This window comes from Mya arenaria, chromosome 2 (genome assembly GCF_026914265.1).
Source record: "Mya arenaria isolate MELC-2E11 chromosome 2, ASM2691426v1".
Lineage (NCBI taxonomy): Eukaryota > Metazoa > Mollusca > Bivalvia > Myida > Myidae > Mya > Mya arenaria.
The window spans coordinates 40207386-40227848 of NC_069123.1; the positions used below are offsets into that span (position 1 = coordinate 40207386).

The following is a 20463-nucleotide window of genomic DNA, read 5'->3' on the forward strand; positions in this document are numbered from 1 at the left end:
GAACAATACATAACTTTGCTTAATGGGGTCCACGGAAGCTAATTGCTGAATATTTTTTCACAAATACTATAACATGCAACGGTAAAAATATTTGACACTTTGTCATGGGGGTTTGTTTTTCATAAAACTATGCTCATGAGAAAATAGTCGTTAAACAGTCTAACACAGCCAACACAGCCAACACAGCCCTTTAAAACATAAGTAATAAGACTTTAAAAAGTTTATCAAGTTAAAAAAAGTGAAGAAAAGGCAATTTTGACAGGCTTGGTGAACATGCATAAAATACAACAGAATGCACCGTTTTCGACTCAAAGTAATATAATTTTGCCTTTGGTAGCACTTGCAAACAATATACCTTACTTCCCTTATCGGGAGAGCGCGCGTTTGATTTTGCACCTCCCCTCCTCTCGAAAAAGCGACAATCTAATGACAAATTATGGAACCGCCTCTTTTAATAAAGAAAGGCCTCTTTTTTCTGTATCTTCCTACTGGGCGACACTTAGTCTAAGATCTCCTGTGAAAGAAGCGTTGGGTAACGGAACATTCTGGATTTAAGCATTTACTTAACACCAATACTTGTGTGAAAACCCGGATTAAATCTATGTTTAGAGTCAGGCAATAGTTTGTAAAGACGTATCATGCAGAGAAGATAACAAACACATGTCGGGGAAAAAAAACAAGCCCGTGTTTCCTAAATGTATGCAGCATGAGGTCGGAAAATGTATTCCGACAAGGTTAATCTATACATTATACAATTTTAAGTTCTTAAAACCTTGTACGGTTTATAATATGGTTGTGAAATCATTTTCATCTAAGCAACGAAAATGCTGTTTTCTTTACTTTATTTAGATTTTGGAAAAAAAATACGTAAAACCTACCGATAGATGGTGTTGACCATCGAATTATCGAATTGAAATCAATCTCTTTATCTTATGTTGTCTACTAGTTTGTTTTGTGACTGTTAAGTCTTGGTTTAGTATATATACGTATTTCTCGACAATACAATACTGCTATATTACGCTAAGAGTAAAACTTGAATTGTTAAGTGATTTTCTTCCGAGGTCGTATTGGTCCATTAGGAAGCCATCGAGGTCTGTAACTTGAGTACTCCTGTATGGAAACATAACGAACAATGTTTGTAGCAAATGGTGTTTGGGCATTAAAAGGAAATGCACGGAATAACCAGCACGCGTGGCTAAACTTTAAATATAAAACGCCAGCGACAATATATGTGGCAACAGTTTTGCTTTCCAAACACCAATACTATATAAATTACTACCAATGCTTTCCCCCCAAGTCCAAAATGAAATATCAGGTGATTGTTTTGTAGTATTGTAGTCGTATCACAGTTTTGATATGTTTGGTATGATAACCAGTTCAACCGCTCCGTTGCAATATGTGTTTTGCCCTTTCGTATGAAATGCATGTTGTTCGTCAGGATTTTAAAACCCTTTTTAATAAGTACAATTACAGCCTCGTCTTCATGTGTTTATCATTTTAATAGAACTGTAAATTGTTTGTATCAAACTCTATGTTTCTTTTATTGTATGAATTAGCCTAATATGACTATTTCTCAGAGGAAACAATTTGTTTTACTCGATTTGTTCGTCAACTACTTCCAGACGGGTTGTCACAAAAACTTCTACGGATTGGTCGGAAAACAATAACTCTCTTAACATTTTTCTTATGTCTTGGATGCAATTAAACATGCGGGCGAAAATCACTACGATATACGAAGAGGAGAAAGAAATATCCTTTAAGAACTGTTATATTTATTATGGCATTTGAAACATCCCATGCAATTTGAATTTTACAAATGCAATTGTAAAGAAATTGCGGAGAAAAGTGTGTCCTTTATATGAATGTTTTTGTGTCCAATTGTAGTTGAATATCAGAAAACAAAAATTAACTGTATGATATTTGTGGATGTAAGCAGTCTTATATGTTTGTCATTACATGGTACCAAGAACACCTGAAAAAAGAAACAAGAGCTTTAAGGTGTTTAGTAAAGCCATTTTTAAGACATTAATGCAAAATATCCGTATGTAGCATGAGCCGTCTTGTCTGATGAAATCTCAGGTGGGAAGTAAATGTCATTTATCCCTAATTGAAAGTGAAACAATAAAGATTAATTTGGCAAATAAATGGACATCTGACTTGCCGTTGTTTTATTTAGTATTATTTAACTTAATTGTTGTGCACATCTGTCGAACATACTGATTCACCTCTGTCAATTTGTACTCGTTTGAGTAACTTGATTGCAAACTCGTATATATTTCAGAATCATTTAATACAACACAAATGCTGTTCTGTCTGGTCGTAGTTTTTGCCGGTAGCAGGAATATTTGGCACTGTAGCATCTAGCATTGTGTATACGTCTTGTGTCTCTTGTCAAGAAATATGGCGTATTGTTTTTGACCACTAGGTTTGTTCATGCAGTTGATGGTTATATGTTGATTCATGTATGGTTATGCTGTTGTTCAATGTTTCTTGTTTGTGATTTTTTGTTTTTGTGTTCTATGTCTTTGGCGTTTACCCTTTACCATTAAACGGGGTCTATGTTTAGACTTTTGTCTACTGAGCTCGTTTCTGTAGCTTTTCACATAAGTATTGTCTGTGTTGTCTGTGCGATATTTTTTGTCTCTTTTCGGCGTTTACTTGGCATGATCTCAAGACTGCAATTTGCCTTTCATGAGGGCTTTTGTTATTTGTTTGGCTACTTGGCTTGTCTCTGTAGTTTGTATTGTATTATTTATATATTAACTAGTTTAAAGCTCCTAAAACATTTTAAATTGAACCATTACACAACCATCATATACATAAAAAAGAACTTTGAAAAATCAGGTACTCATATCTCTTGTTTTTACAAAATGCATCATACAATGAGTTTTTAACCTAAATTAAATTGGCGCGCACGTTTCTAAGCGTTGAGTGCTTTCTAGTGTGTATTACATTTTTTTTCAGTCGACACTAAGTTAAGATATGTTTTCTTGCTCTTCTTCTGATAATTGTTAGACTAGATTGTACTTTCTGCTGGTAATTGTAAAATTGTCGCGCAAATGACACCATAAAGTTTATAATTACATTATTGATTTCAAAGTATGTCTGTACACAATAAGTGCATTCTAAATGCAAAATTATATCGTAATTTAATACAACTATTTAACCTCATGTCTTATTATGGAAAGCAACATTAGCTCGATCGTTATCGTAGCTTAAAGAACGTTTTGTGAAATTTCCATGCCATCAAATATTGTTTCTGGCCTAGCGCCGATATCGAAGAAAACCTTTACTGGTGGGAAAGCATCCAAACGGATATTGGGATCATCGGACTGTAGATGTAAGGATTTACTAAATGTAAATGGAGCACCATCACATCAGTTAATTACACGGTATGTACACACGTGTGATTGTCGTGGTAGGAATAACTTAACTGTATTTAGCACCTTAGGGAGTTTGTAGAATTTAATTTAAGTTATTTCATCTATCATTCAAAAGTTAAAAATGATAATTTTAATAGCGCGCAAGTGGCGAAATTGGTATGTAACATTTATGTGAATATCAATTTTAACCATCCCTGACCGATACTTACACCAATGCACAAAAACAATAGCACATTAATAAACATGTTTTATAGAAGATTTAAAAAAAACCCCCATATATAAGTAAACAAGAAGACTTTTAAAACATTACTTATGATCTCTGCAGTTCTATGTTTTAATTTAGTTGTTCACTTAATAGGTATAATGTGTGTTATCAAGTTCGGTTGTCTAAATGCTATTAAAATGTTCTAAGGAGTAAACAAATACTAAATGGTATGTATTTAAATATTCATTCGAACGTTTTAGATATTCGCCACTATTGTGATTGGACCATATTCATCACTGTGTCTTGGTAAAGTTACTACTAGTTTGCAGGAGAATTTTGTACATAGTAGATAAGCTAACAGGTTAAATTTGTCGTTTTATTTAAAATAAATTCATTAAAAATCTGTTTTTATAATGGATAGGTAAATTACGTGTTCTGCGTATGATTTTCAAATAAATACGTTTAATATAAAAATGTGTTTATATTTTTGTAGCTTCATTGACCTTGATGTTATATGTTTTCAGAAAAAATACAGTAACACTGAAATGTATGGCTATTTATGTTATCGTGTCTGTTGTATTGTGACGCTGTATTTCTCGTTGGCTCTGCATTGAAACAAGAAAACAAACATGATAATACTTAAACGTTTTGGGCTGAAAGAAAAGCCAATCTTTGTCGTTCTGCTACTTCATTTATTCCTTTACAAATTGCCATTCTACTTGTACATTTATTTTACTAAATATTGCCATTCTATTATTAAATAATTTCCATAATTTATTGCCGTTCCGCTGTTAAACATATTCCCCATAATAAAATCCCATTTCACTACTGATTTACTCCTTAACAAATTGACATTCTTCTATTGTTTTACTCCTTTATAAATCGAAATTCTACTACTCTAAAACTCCTTAAAAAATGCCTTTCTACAATTGTTTTACTCTTTAAAAGAAATTTACACCCTACTATTGTTTTATTTAACGAATTGCCTTTCTTCTACTGTTTATCTCCTCAACAAATTATTTACTCCTTAACAAATTGGCTTTACTCTACTGTTTTACTCCTTAACAAACAGCCTGTCTTCTACTGTTTAGATACGTAACAGATTGCCTTTCCACTACCGTTTTACTCCTTAACAAATTGGCTTTAATCTTCTGTGTTACTCCTTAACACATTGGCGTTTATCTACTGTTTTACTTCTTATCCAATTCTGTCACTTTATTTCTCCTTCAATCAATTGTCATTCTACTAACGTTTCTATCACTCCTTTAACAATTTTACTTCACTTTTTAAGCAATCTCTAGTTTTGGGAAAATCGTGTAATGGAAATATTTACAAAGAAGTGTGCTTGATAAGCATGTAAGTGTACAATTGAACAGTCTTAAAACAACTTCAATCCTTAATTTAATTCGACAAATTATTATTAATATTTTATTTCTCTGTGTCCATACTAATAAATCTAGGCATGAATTTCCCCCACCGAACTACGCCACAGTTAAGGGGTATTTAAAACAGTGCTCAGATGTGTTTTAATGCCTAAGCATCGTTTAATTATAATTATCAAGAAATATTCCAGCGTGTGATCCTTATCGGGACTAAATAATGAATATATGATAACTGAATTCTTCTTGATAATACTCTTTAAAGAGTTTGTGAATCATCCAAATGTCTGCGTTTCCCGTGACTTGTGTAGAATTGTGTCTTCCTTATGTTTTTCCAAGATACTCGTTTATCTGCATTTTACAGATTAAACCCCTGTTTCCGACGCCAGACGCTTTTTTGCATACATTCATAATAAATCATTTTGTTGGCCAGACTGGTCGTTTCAAGACCTAATCTCTTGAATTGTTGCTTCGACTGGATTCATTTAATTTCAGGTGGTCATAACGAACTTATCCAAAAAAGAGATTTAATTAACATTATAATTATATTTCTGTAAATTGATTCCGATTGAAAGGCGACTAACGAAACATTTAAAAAGCGATTAGTTTCGATACAGCATTGATATTGACAGCAATAAGTTGACATATTCTGTACCACAACTAAGTATTATATTTTATTATATGCTTGTGTTATTTTTCAAACATTTCCGACCACTGACCATGACTTAAAATGCCGAAGGGTACCTTTGTCGGAGAAAATACGCAAGCTTCTTGTAAAAACAGGATCAGATAATGATTGGACCAATAAAACAGTGATAATTTTAGTTTTAACTATTTTTGGTTTGAGAGCGATTGTAAAGAGAGTTATTATTACCAAGTATGCTAAATCAGTCTCGTTGGAACGATACAGTTCAAGAGTATGGCCTTGTTTTGGTGAATGAAACCGGAGCAGCCGGTGAAAAATTTAATTGTCCGGCTTCACGACCGCGAACCCAGCCCATACACACCCTGGCTGGTAGTGGATACTTGATGAAAAGCGAGAATGCTTACCCATTTATCCCTTTCAGAATGTATCGACTAGCTGACTAAGGTCAGGGAAACTATTTCCATCCACACAGTTGCTGAACCAGCGTTTTAAATTGCAGCCAAGGTTTGAGATATTATCAATTATTTAGGAGACCTCAGACACATATACGCCATATTGTTATCGACTTTTGCAATGTCCCTACGATGCGATGATAATCGAACACATTTTCATATCACGTGTTACCGTTGCCCACCCCTTAAATAACTGAATATGTCTTTAATCGCGTGTGGACGTTTTGTTCTCTACAAGGGGATTTTCCATGAGATATAGTTGTGTAAAACGCTAGTAATTTAAGCAATAGTTATTCATTAAGTGTGTATTTTTCATGCATGCAAACACATATAGAAAACGCTGAAAATGGGCAATGTGGGAAGAAGATCGCACGGTAAATCTCTAGGGGAGGAACTGTGTGAAGAAATAATAAAAAAAAATAAGTTAAATTAATGGAAGTCTAGTTGCCGTTATATTTTTGCGGAATGCTTTATTCATTTTTCATTAGCGCCTGGTATAAAACATTGTGATTAATAATGATGAGAATACTGTGTTTGATGTAACAGGCTCCAGGCATCTTAAATCAATTCTGATGAGAATTTAAAACGGTTGAACGAACTTTGGTAATTGCACGTAATCTAAATATCTTTTCGAAAATTTGGTTGTTTTAAGTCAATAAAAAGGAAATAAAGATACTCTATTTGATAATGACCTTGGCTAAATGTCGTTCATTGCACTAACGGATCTGGGATGGGCTGGGGCGCACCCGGCGTTCGTTTCCCTAAAATGGCCAATTTTATTTTTATATCAAATTAAGAGAAAAAGAGTAAAAAATACGCACAATTTCGGACCCCACCCCCCTTTCACCACATTTAAGCAATTAATTTGGGTTCTCAGGGACAGGCACAAGTCAAAAAGTTACGCCCCCTCAGTTACGCGCCCTCTAACATTAAATCTTGGATCCGCCCCTGCTTTGTACCATTCTAAGGTTTTGCTTTATACAGTGATTTCGTGCACAATCGAGACAGAGTATTTCGCAAGGCATGGAGTATATAATTACAATGTTTTCCACGAATGATTTCGTGCGTTTCATAATTGAATATTTACACCTCAACTTCCTCAACAGTCCGTAATGTAACTGCATTTCGACAGTTGCGAATATTTTGTAATGGACACAACATCTTCTGTAATGATCGGATCCTGAATCATCACATATACAAATATACATGCAAGTTGAATTTTTTATTTATCTTGTTATTTTTTGCACTGTGTCAGTAGGCCCCGAAAAACTAAAATTAACATGTAAGATAATGTTAATTTATGATAAGTTACATGTATTTTTCCCATTAAGGTTTCAATTTTACATTTAAAAGTGATAGATTTCCCGCGTTATCATGATAAACAGTTTCCGTTTACGGCCGGGACGTTCTATTGTTAGAATGGGTAAGAAAGTATTACTCTAAGGTTTTCTTCAATGAAATGAAGTATTTTTAAACACATCTTTTCAAGGATTAATGAACTATGTTGTACTTTTAGGTATTAAATGGCGTTATTATTGTCATTTTCGGGTATATGAACGCTGGGCTGGTTAAAGTACATGCTCCACACACTGTAACCAGCCCAACTGCGTTCATACCCCAATACTGACATCAATCCCGCAATTCATTGCTTAAATAAGCACGAGAGTGTAACAACATATAATTGCCGACATACTGCGCACTGCCCGAACTAGACCGGTTTTGATATTATGTGAATACGAATATGAATACTTCTATTTCATTCGTTCTTTCGCTTCTCATGTCACTGTCCTGCTGAAACTTAGTTAAACGTTGTGATTCTCTAGAGGTCACATATGGTTAAATGTTAGGATAATAATTTTATACAACAAAAGCATTTATTCCATGACAGAATAACCCAGAAGTACATGTGTTGATATTTTCACGTTAGATTTCAGAATGATAAAGATATCGTTGAAATTAAATTAAGGCAGATTGATTAGAATATATTAATCTTAATAAAAAATTGACAGGAAGTTTGACTGGCTGTTGTTAATCTTCACTGTGGCATAAGAGCATCTAGAAAAGGCTACTTAATGAAGAATCATTAAGTTTTAATTGAAACGAATTTATTCGGACATTTTATGCACACACATTATGTTATTTCCCTCTGTCTTTTTTTAAAATTATTTGTACCATTTGCGACCTATATTGTAACAGCCACTGCACTCTCACAGATTAGCCACCTTTTTCTATTTTTGTCTTGGAAAGAGCCAATTTTGCGTAAATGTCTAGACACTATTTATATAAGACTAAAAATCAGATCGAAATCTTTTATATTTAAAATTGGCTCATTCCAAGACAAAAAAAAATAAAATAAACGGTCAATCTGTTAGAGTGCATCTTTTAGCTAAACATTTTGAAATATTCCTTTCATAAATAACGAAACCACTCTCTATTTACGACTGTACGTCACACTTTGGTCTACAATTTGACGTCCGATGACGAAAACTTCGTACTGTACATTCGAGGTTTTTTAATGTGATAATGTAGACGAAGACGATTCATTTCAACAATAAAAAAACCCGGAAAATAATAATAGTATACTTTTCTGAGAATTGCATTATATCTTCAGTCATTATACGTAATATAAACATCTTGCAATATAGACAGTTCTAAAATTCAGTCGGAAGGCGACATATTGCTTCGAATGAAGAATAAAAACAAAGATGACTTTTTTCATGACTTCATTGTACAATTTAAAAGATATTTCCTTGCAAAAGATTAATAAACTGTTGCTGAACAATAATGTCTGGTTAATTGTTTTTAATATATCTTTCACGCACAAACAGGCGCTTTGAGTATTTTAGTTATACAGATAAGTTTCTCATAAAAAGATAACTAAGGCGACAGACGATGTTGTGCGTTGTCTCCGTCAAAGCTATAATGCTATGCGAATAGTCGATGTGGGTACAAAAGAGTCGCATGGTAAAATTATTGGAGAAACGATAAGAAGATAATACAATAAGTGATTCGATTTTAACGGAACCCATAGAAAGAGATTGCCTGAAGACTTCCCAGAAACAATATATTTGTTATTTATGGACTATTAGATTAAATCATAAATCTTTAAATACCAAAAGACAGAAAGTTTGTGGATATTATTAATACTCGTTATTCTAATAGTTGTATCTATTTATTTGTATAATTGGACTGACATTTAATATGAAAATATCGAAAACTGACATGTTTTGACTGAACTCTCCAGACCATCTCAACTAACTAGCGCGTTGACTGCATTTAATGTGAGTTATTAACGCTGGAGTCGTTGTTAAAAAGTATCTATATGGTTTCATATCTCCAACGAGTTCAAAATCAATTATGTTTAAACATGCAAGATAGATTCGATTAATTATACATTTTGACAGCCTTGATCAGCGGTTGACTACACTGAACCATTTAAACCACCTACAAATTATGTGAAAAACAATTACACGAACATGCCAGATTTTGAATTTCTGCTTATACTTGTTTCTGGTGATTTTAGCTAACCTGAGGATAAAGAGGTAATAGAGAGCTTTTTAGATAGGGTATTGTCCGTCGTCGTCCATCGTTGTCCGTCGTCAACATTTTCTTTCAAACCATTTCTACTCTTTAAACCACCGGGGACATTTTCAACCATACTTCACAGGAATTTTCCTTTCGTGGACCTTTTCAGATTCCTTCTTCCTCTCAGAAACTTCTGGCCCGATTTCAACATACTTCCACAGAAATGTTACTTAGGTGACAAAATTCCTTCACCTCATGTTGTTTCGTAACAAAACATGGCCATCAGTACTTTTCATTTTTAACCGTTTGGGCATGAAAAACGCAGCATTTGTAGTGTTGCTACTTAATTAATTATTTTACAAGTAGCCATTCTACTTCTCAATTTATTTAACTTAATATTGCCTTTCTACTTTTAAATAGTTTACATAATTTATTGCTATTCTGCTGTTTAACATATTACACATAACAAATTGACATTTTACTATGCTTCACTTTTTAACAAATTGGCATTCTACTAATGTTTCACTTCTTAAGTATTAATAAGTACAATTTTACTTTACAAAATGCCATCCTACTTCTGTTTTACTCCTTAACAAATTGCCATTTTACTACTGTTTAATCCTTAACAAATTGTCATTTTACTACTGTTTTACACCTTCACAAATTGGAATTCCATTACTTTTTCCATCTTAACAAATTGTCTACTACTGTTTTACTCCTAAACAGATATCTATTCGTCTTCTATATTCTCCGTAACATATTGTCACTCTACTTTTGTTTTACTCCTTAATAAATAACCATTCTTCTTCTATTGTCTCCATAGCAAATGGCATTTTTACAATTGTCGCACTCCGTAACAAATAGGCATTCTACTTCTGTTATTCGCCTTCACAAATTGCCATTCTACTACTGCTTTACTCCTTAACAAATAGCCATCTATTGCTGTTATTATCAATAACATATTGTCATTCTTACTTTTAATATCTTAACAAATAGACTTTCTGCTACTGTTTTCCTTTTTACCAATTGACATTTTACTTCAGTTTTTCTCCTTAACAAATTTCCATTTTACTACTGTTTTACCCCTTAACAAATAGCCATTCTAACTCTGTTTTTTATCCTAAACAAAATGCCATTCTACAACTGTTTAACTACTTGACAAATTTGAATTCAACTACTGTTTTTCTACTTGCCATTCTACTATTTTTTTACTCCTTAACAAATATCCATTCTACTTCTGTTTTTCTCCTTAACAAAATTTATGCAACTACTGTTTTACTCCTTGACAAATTATCATTCTACTACTGTTTTAGTCCTTAACAAATTGTCATGCTACTACTGTTTTATTCCTTGACAAATTGTCATTCTACTACTGTTTAAGTCCTAACAAATTGCCATGCTACTTCTGTTTTACCCCTTGACAAAATGTCATTCTACTACATTTTTATACTCCTTGACAAATAATCATTCTACTACTGTTTTACTCCTTGACAAATTGTCATGCTACTACTGTTTTACTCCTTGACAAATTTTCATTCTACTACTGTTTTAGTCCTTAAAGTCTAGTCCCTAGAGGTATTTTTGTGCATTTTTTGTCCATAGCGTTTCTTGGTATATTTGTGTCGGGGGATGTCTGAAGTTTATTTTTAGCGAGGGTGGACAGCTGGTATCCCCCAGGTTACCATGGTAACCAAGACAACAGTCAAGATGGCCGCCGTTTTCTTTGCTCATGACTAGTCTTACAGTATTTATTATAACTATTTAACATAAACATTTATTGACTTAAATGTTTGAACTAAGTTATGTACATATGCTAAGCTTTCTAACACACTGACCACCAAGTTCAGCAAAGGGAAAGGTCAAGGTCATTTCAAGTTCGAAATGTGAAAAAGTGCTAAAATATCAGTTATTCACCTCAAATTGTTTTTAATCATTCTCAAACTAATGCAATATTGCTTTTAAAGAGCAAATTTAAATAATATGTTATCATTTCCCATCATTATAATCCAAACGAGAACCGCATCAGATATTCTGGTAAGATACACCAGACCATTACGTACCACCTCCTTATATCGATTTTTCTGAACAATTTCTAATTGTATTTTTAATCAACAAACAATATTCATTTTAGTTTTTTTGGCAGTTAAATGATTTAATTTATATGTTTACATGAATACTTTAAATTCTTATAAATGAATTATCTGTGGCAATGTATCATGTATGAAACATTTAACTTGAGAAGAAATTACAGTTACGGTCCTTTAAAGGTTACACACCACCTGTATTAACATTAATAGTTTAGTTGGATTCAGTGGATTTTGGTGAAGACTGGAAACGAAAGTAAAACAAGCAATGGTATAAACCCAAATGTTTGAAAAAGTCTCAAATATATGGAGCTGGTGTGATTAATTGCAAACACGTGTTGAAGATCGAGAAATCCAAGATGGCGCCCAAGATGGCTGCCATAACTTGCAATTTCAGTAAAAACATTATATTGGAATGGGGCAGTAATCAATAAAATATAAGGGTGAATAATCACATCACTATAATACTTCTCCTATACTGAATTTCAAATTGACACGTACCATTGACCACTTCAAGGTCAAGGTCAATGTCTTTCAAGGTTGAAGTATAAAAAAAAGATGTTTGTGGCAGAAATGTAAACTGTTCCCTCATTAAAAAAAATATTTCAGGATAAATTTTTTGATGATTTCTTAAAGCTGCCCTTCACAGATTGTCAGATTCAACACTTTTTGGAAGAAAAATGTCCTAGAATCGGCTCATTTTGGCAACAATGCCTTGGTTTACTGCCGGAATCGTAAGTAACGCTTTAAGCCATAACATATCATTTTTTGAACGTAGATATGATAAACTGAGATTTGATATTTTGTCACCAGTTTAATATAACTGGTTTTCAGACATTTATGAAGAAATTGGCTCATTCAAAGAAAAAGAAAGTGCAGCTTTCAATGCCAATAAAACGTGCCGAAGGTTGTCGAAAGGCTGCTATAACAATAGTTATATGGCAAATTTTGCTAGCCCAAGTGGGTGACACTCAAAAGTGTATCTTTTATACAATGTGCTTTTTGTTAGCATACATTACTGAATTTTTCAAGGTCATTTGAAAGTAAAATAAATTTGAAATTAATTTGAATTTGATTTCACAAGATGTTGTAGAAACGTTATGGGCTCTTTAGTTTAACAGTTAACCGTTTTAGTGTTTGTGAAAGCAGCTAGGCGTGGTGTCATCCTAATACATGTTACCAAAAACAGGCTGCTCTAAAGAGGCTTTTATCTGACATTGTAAATGTTTTACTTTTAGATATGCATATTTTATAGAGGATAACTGTTTTGTAATGAACTTCATAATATTGATATACAAAACTAAGCAATTAAAAATCAAGGACGAAATGATCATTTGAATTTTAAAATGCGAAAATAAACAATATCCACTGTGTTATTCATAACATCACTATGTTTGACTGGATTTTATTTGAAAATAAAAATATCAAAAAAATAATTAAAATCAAAGAGCATTTTGAATCATATATGTTTAGAGAAACATACCACATGTTGGCACCCTAAAAGCCACTTAGAGCCAAACAAACACATATACAACCCTACTTCAGACTACTCAGTGTCTTACATACCACATATTGGCACCCTAAAAGCCATTCAGAGCCAAAGAAACACATATGCAACTCTACTTCAGACAACTCAGTGTCTTACATACCACATAATGGCACCATAAAAGCCATTTAGAGCCAAAGAAACACATATACAACTCTAGTCAAGACTACTCAGTGTCTTACATACCACATGTTGGCACCCTAAAAGCCATTTAGAGCCAAAGAAACACATATGCAACTCTAGTTCGGACAACTCAGTGTCTTACATACCAAATGTTGGCACCATAAAAACCATTTAGAGCCAAAGAAACACATTAGCAACTCTAGTTCGGACAACTCAGTGTCTTACATACCACATGTTGGCACCATAAAAGCCATTTAGAGCCAAATAAACACATATGCAACTCATGTCTGACATATCACATTTTGGCACCATAAAAGCAATTTAAAGACAAACCCACACATATACAATTATTATATAAGCTACTCAGTGCCAAATGTACCATACATTGGCAACCATAAAGCCCATTTAGAGCCAAACAAACACATATGCAACTCTTATTTAGACTACTCAGTGCCTAATAGACCACATTTTCGCAGCCATAAAGCCCATTTGGAGCCAAACAAACCCATTTGCCCCTCTAATGAAGCCTACGCAGTGCCATAACAATCACATTCTGGCATATAGGTTATGTGTTATCAAAGTAAGCCTGATTAATCGGGTCTTTGTCGCACATCGTGGCACCAACATTTGGCAACATGTAGTGGTATTGCACCAGTTGTTTAAATAAAATATTGCACTTTTCTCTGATTACTGAAATAATATAATGCACATATATGACGGCCAACTCTGTAATCATATTATGAATGAACATGCCGTGATAAACTTTCAATAAAACTTCTAAAAAGAAGATATAGACACAAAACCGCAACTGTTCACGAATCTTCCAGCAATAACAATCGTGAAATCACCATTTGCACTTTGTAATGTTACAAATCAATGGAAATTTAATAAATATAAATAAAAAGATACCCTTTAACATTATTTTAAGTGAAATAACATACAATATACAGTTTTTCCACAACTGTTCATCGAAACTAAACACAAAAAACTTTGAACGAAGAAAAGTATGCAGCAAGTTTAGTTTTTTTTGTTCTTCCACCATGGAATGACCTTGACCTTGACCTTAACATTGAATAGGTCAATGTCATATTTCACTTTTAAGTACATCATGGGAGAAGTAATATCCATGTGAATATTCACTTGTATCCTTTGAAGGATAATTGGCATATTTGACTATAATATTTAATATGAATTTGCAATTTATGGTGGCAATCTATTATCTTGAGCGCCATCTTGGGCGCCATCTTGGATTATTTGGTCCGCGTTTTTGAAGTTTAAAGCAACAGTTTAAAAAAAACACAGAATTTTCTGAACAATTTGGAATATAACACCCCTTAATCTACTTTTGTTGCCTTAAATCATCTTATTGTCACTCAGGTTTTAATGCCTATAAGAGATTTAACATTCAGGTGGTATGTAACCTTTAGATGACCTAAATAGTGGACCATCTAAATTTCAATGATGCATACATGACCATGATCACAATAATTAAATAAGGATTTGAAGCATCAATGTAAATTGACTTAAACATCAAAATACTAAATAGCCTTTAAAGACTATTGAAATATGTTACTTGTATTATAATATTACAATTAGAACATTTTTCGGCAAAAATCAGAATAAGGTGGTGGTACGTAATTGGCTGGTGTTCCTTACCATTACACCATATACGGTCCTCTTTTGGATTATTATGATAGGAATTAATTACATGTTACTATGCCCTTTGAATGGAAGATTTCATTAATTTGTAAATTATTAAAAACAATTTGAGGTAAATAACTGATATTTTAGCACTTTTTCACAATTCGATCTTGAAATGACCTTGACCTTTCCCTTTGCTGACCTTGATGGTCAGTGTGTTAGAAAGCTTTGCACATGTACATAACTTACTTTGAACATTCAAATCAATATATGTTTGTGTTATAATGAATTTGTCTGACTAGTCATGTGCTAAGAAAACGGCGGCCATTTTGGCTGTTGTCTTGGTTACCATGGTAACCTGGGGATGCCAGCTGTCCTCCCTCGCTAAAAATGAACTTCAGACATCCCCCGACACAAATATTCTAATAAACGCTCTGGACAAAAAATGCACACAAATACCTCTAGGGACTGTACTATTAACAAATTGCCATGCTACTACTGTTTTACTCCTTAACAAATTGCCATTCTACTACTGTTAATCTACTAAACGAATTGAAATTCTACAAGTCTATCATCCCTTTAATCAATAACCATTCCACTACTATAACATTTGTAACTCCATTACTCAAGCAATATCAACTTTGGGAAAATCGTATACCTTGCGATATGCTCATTTTTTTCGAGATATTGTGCCTCATAAGCATACAATCGAACAGTCAAACAGTCTTTATTCAACTTCAGAAAACAAATCTTACTCTTTATTATCAATTAATTTTCCCTGTGTCAACATGGATTATTCTAGGGTTCGTTTACTTAACGACATGAATTTCCCACCGAACTACGCCACTGTTCAAATGTATTAAAAACAGTGTTCAGTTGTGTTTTAAATATTAATGCGAAAAACTACAGAAACAAGCTCAGTAGCAAAACGTTTAAACATAAACCCGGTTTAAAGACACTAGGCAAATGTCAAAGACATAGAACATAAAAACAAAGATTCACAAACAAGAAACACGGAAGAACAGCACAAAACTCCACAAACAGCACAGTTTTAAAGCCTTAGCATCGTTTAATAATAATTCTCAAGAAAGATTCAATCGGACCTAAATAATGAATCAATGATAACGCAGTTCTTCTTGATAATACTCTTTAAAGAGTATTTGAATCATCCAAATGTCTGCGTTTCCCTTGACTAGCGTAGAATTGTGTCTTCCTTATGTTTTCCAAGACTCATTTGTAGGAAGTTTATAGATTAAACCCTTGTTTTGCATACATCCATAACAAATATTTTGTTGGCCAGACTGGTCGTTTCAAAACTTAATATACTTAAGCTTAATTTCGTTTTTAATAAATTAATTTGTCTTAGAGAAGTATAAGGCTGGGTGTCTACACACTAGTTTAAACTCCCAATGACCTGCCAGTTTCGCCGACCTTTTCAGGATGGTAGCCCCAACGTTAATTGATCTATACATTTTAATGCGTACGGCATCTGTCTGTGTTATATTGTGATGTGCTTCTTGTTAAGTGCATTTTATAAAACAACTTAAATGAGCCGCATGCACCACAATTTCCGTAGGAACTAATTATTTCCTTGTACGATGTGGTGGATACAGACATGTGTTATGAGGGCGCCTATATTAAAACAATGAAAGTACCAAAAATTTTCAAGATGTAAACCATTAAATAAGTATGTAAGCTTCACCTTAATTCTATTCTATTTTCACTTTTGCCCGGTAAAGATCTTATGGTGCATATACGTATACGCATCATTGGAAAGGTGCAGTTAAAGGGTTTTGTTTTGTTTTGCAGAATGGAACCGGAGTAGCCGGAGTGTCGTTGGAAATGTCCAATGATTCTTGAAAAAAGAATATTGCCTTACCCGGCTTCAGGAGGTGTTGAGATTGATGTTTTTCATAAATGTCAATGAAAACTTTAAATCATACCAAATTGCTGTTGTTATACTTTCGATGAAATGTATGGATGAAAGGCCAAAAACTTTCCATTACGTTAGAGAAAGAACAGTTTTAGGTATTGATAGTTTGAGGCGGCGTTTCACTTACTTAAAACATGCAACAACAAGGTCCAAATCATGAATTTCATGGCGCTATTGTCAACTTTTTGGATACTGTCACACCATTTCAAAAGATAAAAATCATGTTTATCTTTTTGGCAAATGAAAATAATTGTAATTGTTTAAAATACTTTTAGAAAACAACCTTTTTAACAGCCAATGAATTTACAGACGATCTTTAAATAAAAGGCTTCGTCATTAAGAATTTCAATTTATGCGGGTGTTTGAAGATCCACCCACTGCCAATCATCCGATACACAATCCCTGCGTTAGATTGATTTCGTTAATAATATGTCAGCCATTGAGATTGTATTCCAAATCAGTTAGATGACCTGAACTAAAATCTTATGATTGAGATATTGCGAAGTGAGAGTAGCGAAGAATTTAATTAATATAATTTTACAAATACTTAAAACTAAACACTTTTACAGATATATAACAGGTTCCAACTGTGTTTTCAAAATGCATTATTCGCATTGTTGTTTTTCTTCAAATAAATGCATAGTTTTTTACAAAACAAGAAAAACAAGTTTGTCAACACATGTCTTGATTCTACCATACTACTATTCCTGCTGACTGTCCATTATTAGAACAATGAATGTCCATTATTTAAATTTTGGACGGTCCACTCTTAGAATATTTGACAGTTAGTAGAAATAAATTACAGAGAACGTGGTCGTATAACCCATAAATAATACAAAAATAACAATGGATGACGTCAAACACATGTTTTCACACTATTTCCATCCGCACAGTTGCTGAACCAACGTTTAAATTTGTAGCAGCCAAGGTTTGAAATATTAGCAATTGTTTAGGAGACCTCAGACACCTTTACGACATTTTTTTTATCGATTATAAATGAACACATTTTCATACCACTTGTGATCGTTGCCAACCCCTTAAATAACTGAATATGTCTCGAATTACTTTTGGTCGTTTTGTTTTCTACAAAGGGATTTTCCATGTGATATCATTTTGTAAAACGCTTGTGAATTTGAGCAGTTGTAATTCATTAAGTGTGCCATTGTATTGTTCGGGTATGCATACACATATACATGTGTTGTCTCTGTCGTTGTTCGAACACACTGAAAGGGGCAATATGGGCAAAAAGGTCGCATGATAAATCCCTTGGAGATTAATAAGCATGTACTTCTACGAATGTTTTCGTGCGTTGCATTAGTGAAGATGGGAGGGTAAAAAAACGTTTAACTGCCAACTGTCCGAACTAAAGCGGTTTTGATATTATGTGAACACTAATATTATTACAACTTTGAGCAGGTGCAAGTAAATCCTATTGTAACATTCATTTCTCGATGTAAACATACGCGTGGGAAGGCAACATGCTACCTGGAATCATCGAGTGATGAATTGCGGTTCTTGGATAACACCAAAATGTAATTATAAGTGGTGCTTATGCATATAAGGTGTATTTTTTCGACACTTCATACACTTATGACGCAGAAAAAAAATAATGTTCAATTCTGAAATAAATATTTCCACTTCCTTCTTCATGTCACTGTCCTGCTGAAACTTAATTAAACTTAGTGATCCTCAAGAGGCCACACATAATTAAGTGTTGGAATTATATTTTACAATTGCATTATTTATAATATATCTTTGACAGATTTGCACAGAAGTACACGTTTTGATATACTCTCAAGATTTTATGTGTTCTTTTCAACAATATGTTGAAGTTAAATATGCTTGAAATCAAATTCAGACAGGTTGATCATAAGATATTAATCGTAATAAACAACTCGACAAACAGTTTGACTGGCAGCTGTCTTTCTTCACTGTGGCGCAATATCACATCTAGAAAAGGCTTCGACTAAAACCACTAAGGAACTTCGAGGCAGGTTTCAATTTACTCTGAACCACCGATTCGCAAACAATTTCGGCGACCTAATGAAGAATCTTAAGTTTTAATAGAAACAAGGTTAACAACCACTTTAAGTTGCACTCTCATAGATTGACCGTTTTGGCAACTTTCTATTTTTTCTTGGAATGAGCCAATTTTTGTGTAAATGTCTGGAAACTATTGTTATATGAATGCTGACCAAAAATCAGATCGCAGTCTTTCATATTTAAAATTGGCTCATTCCAAGACAAAAAAGTATAAAAAAGTTTTCAAAACGGTCAATCTGTGAGAGTGTAGCTTTAATCTGAGTATTTTGATAGATTCTTTTCATAAATAACAAAACCACTCTTATTACGACCGTACGGCACACTTTGATCTACAATATGAAGTCCGGTGACGAAAAATTCGTACTGTATATACGTGAAAATCAATAAATGTAATAATGTACACAAAGACGATTTATTTTAACACTTATAAAAGGGAAAATGATAATATTATAGTTTTGCAATTGAGAATTGCATTATATCTTTTCTCATTTAATAATGATCTTGCAATATAAACAGTTCTAAAAATTCAGTCGAAAGGCTACATATGGCTATGAATGAAAAATTATAACAAATATTTTTTTTTTCACCACTTCTTAGTACAATTGAAGATATTTCCTTGCAAATATAGTAAACTGTTCCTGAACAATAATTCCTGGTTATTTTTTTTAATACATCAATCCCGCATAATCAGGCGCTTTGAGTATCTTAGTTATACGGTTTCCCATAGCAAGACAATAAAGGCGATAGACGATTTTGTGTGTTGTCTGCGTCAAAGCTATGAAATGCTATGCTAATAGTCAGTGTTAGTACAAATGAGTCGCGTGGTTAAATTATGGAGGAAACAGCACGAAGATAATGCAATAAGAGATTCGATTTTAACGGAACCCATAGAAAGAGATTGCTTGAAGACTTCCCGGAAACACTAAATATTTGTTATTTATGGACTATTAGGTTAAATCATATCTTTTAAATAGCAAAGGAGAGAAAGTTTATGGGTACTCCCTATTCTTATGGTTGTATCTTTTTTATTGTGTAATTGGACTGAAACTTAACACGAATATATGGATAGCTGACATGTTTGTTTGCTAAAACTCCAGACAATCTAAACCAACTAGCGTATATACTGCACTTAATGTGAGATATAAACGCTGGAGTCGTTATTAACACGTATTTATATTGCTGCATATCTCCAGCGAATTCATAATCGGTCATAGTTATAAATGTAAGAAAGATTCGATTTAAACATATAAAAACCTTTAAGCATTTTGATTTGCGGTTACGCAAATACATTCTAACCGCCTTTATATTATTTGAAAAAGAATTACATAAACATGCAGAATGGCTTCTTGTTATTTTAGCTCACCTAAGCACAAAGTACTTAGCCTTAAGATATTGTGATACGGCGATGGTCTTTCGTCAACATTTTCCATTTTCCTTCAAAGAACTTCTCCTACTTAAACCACTAGGACAATTTCAACCAAACCTAACAGGAATGTTCCTTTG

The 20463-nt window shown here is 33.3% G+C and overlaps 1 protein-coding gene across 1 annotated transcript in view; it reads left to right on the plus strand.

Moving 5' to 3' along the window:
- Positions 1–3295: 3295 nt before the first annotated feature.
- The window catches only part of LOC128220719 (voltage-dependent calcium channel gamma-7 subunit-like), a 159542-nt gene continuing 142374 nt past the window's right edge, over positions 3296–20463 (plus strand). The window contains exon 1 of the mRNA XM_052929220.1: positions 3296–3392. The gene's annotated coding sequence lies outside the window, so the exon portion shown is untranslated. The remainder of the gene's footprint in view (positions 3393–20463) is intronic.